The sequence below is a fragment of the Mus pahari genome, chromosome 6 (genome assembly GCF_900095145.1).
Source record: "Mus pahari chromosome 6, PAHARI_EIJ_v1.1, whole genome shotgun sequence".
Lineage (NCBI taxonomy): Eukaryota > Metazoa > Chordata > Mammalia > Rodentia > Muridae > Mus > Mus pahari.
The window spans coordinates 83,382,895-83,388,368 of record NC_034595.1 but is presented as its reverse complement, the minus strand read 5'-3'; positions in this window follow the sequence as shown (position 1 = coordinate 83,388,368).

The following is a 5,474-nucleotide window of genomic DNA, read 5'->3' as shown; positions in this document are numbered from 1 at the left end:
GAACTCACTTTGCAGGCCAGGCTGACCTCGACCTCAGAAATCTGCCTGCCTTTGTCATCTGCCAAGTGCTGGGATTAAAGGTATAAACCACAAGCTCCTGGCTCCTAGTTATTTTTGTTTCTGTTTTGTTTGTTTGTAGTATGTCTACCCTGTCCATCCTGTTCCTGCCTATTCTGTCTCCCCAAGACAGGGTTTCTCTGTGTAACCCTGGCTGTCCTGGACTCACTCTGTAGACCAGGCTGGCCTTGAACTCCCAGAGATCCACCTATTCTGCCTCTGGAGTGCTGGAATGAAAGGCCTGTGCCACCATGCTGAGCTCCGAGTTCTTACATTTTTAATTGAGACAGCACTTGTTGTGTATCCTAGGCTGGCCTCAAACTCATTCTCCTCCTGCTGTGGTCACTTGTACGCTGGAATTACTGACCCCTTCCTCCATGCCCAGCTCCCTTGTTTATATTCTCACAATGGATATATAATTTTTATATAATTTAAAAGATAGCCAGGCGGCAGTGGCACACACACACCTTTTTGTTTTTGTTTTTGTTTTTTTTTTCTTTTTCAAGACAGGGTTTCTCTGTATAGCCCTGGCTGTCCTGGAACTCACTTTGTAGACCAGGCTGGCCTCTAACTCAGCAGTCCGCCTGCCTCTGCCTCCCAAGTGCTGGGATTAAAGGCATGTGCCACCACTGCCTGGCTGGCACACACCTTTGATCCCAGCAAGCACTTGAAAGACAGAGGCAGGTTGACCTCTGAGTTTGAGGCCAGCCTGGTTTACAGAGGCAGTTTCAGGACAGCCAGGGTCACACAGAGAAACCCTGTCTCAAAAACAAACAAAAAAAAGAAAAAAAGAAAAAATAAAAAACGAAAACATAAAGTAAAGGAAGGATATATGGAATTTTCCACTGTCTTCCTGGCTATGGAGTCTGTGTGGTGTGGCCAGCGCTTGAGTACCAAGGAAAAGGGACGCCTGTCCTTGTGCTTGGGAGGTGGTTGGCTTTCTTCTCACCTGAGAGAGGATTTTAGCCTAGGATGCTGCCCGCAGTGGCAGGTTCTCAACAGTGATGATGCCCGTGGATGGAGCACCAGGGATGAACTTTACGGAGGGGATGTGAGTCACTGTGTTGGCCTTTCCTCAAGCTGACTAATTGTTGCTGTGTTTTTCCTCATTAGTATGAGTAGGAAATAATGGGAGTGACCTAAGGAAGAAACAAACAAGCACAGGTGATGATAAACACCCAAGTAAGTGGCTCCCTTGGGCACTGGTTTGGACTGTTGGAAGAGAAGTGGAAAATCAAGCCCATTTATTGTGATGTCAGTTTATAAAGCTCTTAATTTATTAAAATCATGATATGGTGGAGAGTGATTGAGGAGGGCATAGTGGACCTCTGGCCTTCAAGTACATGTCTGCACATGTGCATACACCCACACACATGAACTAATTGGTAGCACCACCTGAGTGTGGGGGTGCATACCTGTAACTGTCACACTTGACAGGAAAAAGCAGAAGAGCTGAAGATCAAGGCAACCCTCTGGTTCTACTGCTGTGAACAGACACTATGACCAAGGCAAGTCTTATAAAAGACAACACTTCATTGTGGCTGGCTTACAGGTTCAGAGGTTCAGTCCAGTATCATCAAGGCAGGAACATGGCAGCATCCAGGCAGGCATGGTGCAGGAGGAGCTGAGAGTTCTACATCTTCATCTGAAGGCTGCTAGCAGAATACTGACTTCCAGGCAGCTAGGATGAGGGTCTTAAAGCCCACATCTATAGTGACAGTCGCACTCGAACAGGGCCACACCTTCTAATAGTGCCACTCCCTGGGCCGGACATTTACAAACCACACCCTCCTAGGCTGCATAGCAAATTGGAGACTTGTCTGGGATACATGAGATGCTTTCCCAAAAACTGTGTGTGGGAGGATTAAATTCAACCAGATGTGGTCATGATTGTTTATAATCCCTGAACTCTGGAGGCTGAGGCAGGAGAATTGCAAGTTCAAAGACACCTTGGGCAGAGATTGTGTCTCAGAAGCAAAACAGCTGGAGCTGGTGTAGCTGGCCTTTCCACTTTGTGGGTTTCTCTTTTTCTACCCTTATCCCCTTGGTTACACCTCCTAACACTAGTTAGGAGACAAGGAGAGAGAAGGAAAGAGAGAGAGAGAGAGAGAGAGAGAGAGAGAGAGAGAGAAAGAGAGAGATATCTGAATCTCTTTTCTTCCTATTTCTTCTTTGAACACAACTACTAACAAACTGCAACCAACCCCACCTAGTGGGTCTCTAGCATTTTTCTTTGTTCTTCTTTCTTTCTTTCTTTCTTTCTTTCTTTCTTTCTTTCTTTCTTTCTTTTTTATTTTTCGAGACAGGGTTTCTCTGTTTAGCCCTGGCTGTCCTGGCTGTCCTAGACTATACAAAGGAAAAGGAGGAGGAGGAGGAGGAGGAGGAGGACGAGGAGGAGGAAGAGGAGGAGGAAGAGGAGAAAACAAATAGTAAGTCCCCTCTGGAAGCAAAGTGGGGGATATCCCAGTGGCAACAATTACAATAAACTTTTTGCTGGGATCTTGAAAAAAAATCCATTACTTTATCCATTTTGTGGGTTCTTCTTTTTCTCACTCTTTATCCCCTTCCCCCAGTTTCACCCCATCACTAGATAGAAGAGAAAGAAGGATAGATGGGAAGAGCAAGAGAAAGAAATTTTTGAATCTAATTTCTCTCTCTCTCTCTCTCTCTCTCTCTCTCTCTCTCTCTCTCTCTCTCTCTCTGCATAACCACTAACAAATCACAACCAGTCTCCCTAACAGACCACCAACCACCAATCCCACTTATTGGGGCTCTAGAACTTGCACACTCTCTGAAAAGATCCCAGAATCTACATGACATGCAGTCACTGAAACCGTCTGCAGCTAGCAAAAACCTGCCTCTGCTAGAGCATGAGACAAATCAGAGTCAGCTGCTGCAGAGCCGCTCCATATCCCCACACCTGGAGTCAAAAGGAAGACATATACTTACACCACTCCTGGGTGTTTTGTTTTTGTTTTTGTTTTATAAACAAAAAATTCCAGAATTCTTACATAGGCTGGAGAGATGGCCTAACAGTTCAGGGTACTGGCTGCTCTGCCAGGACCCAGGTCAAATTCCCAGCCGAGACATGGATGCTCACAACTCTCTGGACCTCCAGTTCCAGGAAATCTGACGCTGCCTACACTGTCTTCTGACCTCTGCAAGCACCAGGCATGTACATGGTACACCAAGCATATATGCAGGAACAACAATCATATACAGAAAATAAAAAAATTAAAATAAAGTATAAATTTAAAAACAAACAACACACTCAGGAGGCAGAGGCAGGAGAATTTCTGAGTTCGAGGCCAGCCTGGTCTACAAAGTGAGTTCCAGGACAGCCAGGGCTACACAGAGAAGCCCTGTCTCAAAAAACCAAAAAAAAAAAAAAAAAGAAAAAAGAAAGAAAGAAAAACAAAAAACAAAAACAAAAACAATAATAATAACAATAATAAAAAAACAAAACCAACAACAAAAACCCAAGGAAGGGGACTGGAGAGATAGATTAGTGGTTAAGAGCAACATCTGCTCTTCCAGAGATCCTGAGTTCAATTCCCAACAACCACATGGTGGCTCACAACCACCTGTAATGGGATCTGATGCCGTCTTCTGGTGTGTCAGCAACAGGATGCTCATGTACATGAAATAAATACATCTTTAAAAGAAAAAAACCCAAGGAAACAAACAACAACAGCAGGAACTTCACAGCATGAGCTTGTGAAGTTGCTAGGTGGGTAAAGTTGCTTTTCACTAAATGTAACAACCTACATTTGATCCCCAGTACCCACCCGTTTGAAGAGAGAACCCAACCCCCTCAAGTTGTCCTCTCACCTCCACACCCGTGCTTATAGCACATATATGTGCACCCACCCACACAAAATAAATTAATAGATACATTTTTTTAAAAAAAGAAAAAGGCCGCTCTCTTTCTCTTCCGGTCTCAGGCGCTGCGGGAGCCGCGGGTTTCCGTGCAGACATGGCCAAGTCCAAGAACCACACCACACACAACCAGTCCCGCAAATGGCACAGAAATGGGTTGCCGGGCGTGGTGGCGCACGCCTTTAGTTCCAGCAGAGGCAGGCGGATTTCTGAGTTCGAGGCCAGCCTGGTCTACAAAGTGAGTTCCAGGACAGCTAGGACTATACAGAGAAACCCTGTCTCGAAAAACCAAAAAAAAAGAAAAAAAAGAAACCCCGGTCGCAAAGATATGAATCTCTTAAGGGGGTTGACCCTAAGTTCCTGAGGAACATGCGCTTTGCCAAGAAGCACAACAAGAAAGGCCTGAAGAAGATGCAGGCCAACAATGCAAAGGCAGTGGAGTGAGTGCTCGCGCAGAGGCCAACAAGGCCCTTGTGAAGCCTCAGGTCATCAAACCCAAGATGCCAAAGGGCCCCATACTCGAATGGCTGGCTTTCATCGCTCACCCCAAGCTTGGGAAGCAGATTCGAAGCTACATGGCCAAGGGTCAGAGGCTCTGCCACCCAAAGCCTAAGGTACAGACCAAGGCAGGGGCCAAAGCTCCAGTTAAGGCCCAGGCTTCAGCTCCAGCCCAGGCTCCCAAAGGTGCTCAGGCCCCCGTGAAGGCCCCATAGAAAAGGCTCCTCCTGCCAGCATGAAGACAGACGGACTGCTGTGGTACACCTCCCCACACACTATCTGCAGATGATCAGTGTCCTATGCTGTTTTTACAAATAAACTCAGGCAAGATCTGTAAAAAAAAAAAAAGAAAGAAAGAAAGGAAAAGAAAAAGGCCAAAACACAGTAGGCAAGATGGCTCAGCTGGTAAAGACACTTGCTGTCAAACCTAGCTACTGAATCTCAATCCCTGGGTCCCACATGTTGGAAGAAGAAGACGGGCTGCCCCAGCTTGGCCTCGGACCACCACACTCACACTGTGGCTCATGTGGCCCCTTTATGAATAAATGAAACATTTTGGGTTTTTTTGTTTTGTTTTGTTTTTTGGTTTTTCGAGACAGGGTTTCTCTGTATAGTCCTGGCTGTCCTGGAACTCACTCAGTAGACCAGGCTGGCCTCGAACTCAAAAATCTGCCTGCCTCTGCCTCCCAAGTGCTGGGATTAAAGGCGTGCGCCACCACGCCTGGCAAAACATTTTGTTTTTAATTCTTTTTAATCAGAAGAATAAAAGGTTTAGATTTCAGAACAGTTTTGGGTTTTTTTGGACTAAGGATGGTCAGTTTAAAGTGGTAAAGTTTCTTTTGTTATTTATTTGTTTGTTTGTTTATTAAACAAGGTCCTAAGATCCTGGGCTCATATGATTCTCCTCCATCAGCCTCTATGGTTGTTAGAATCCCAGTCAATCTCCACCATGTCCACCATCCTTAATGATTGCTGCTTTCTTTTTTCTTTTTCTTTTTCTTTTTTTTTTTTTTTTTTTTTTTTTTTTTTTTTTTTTTTTT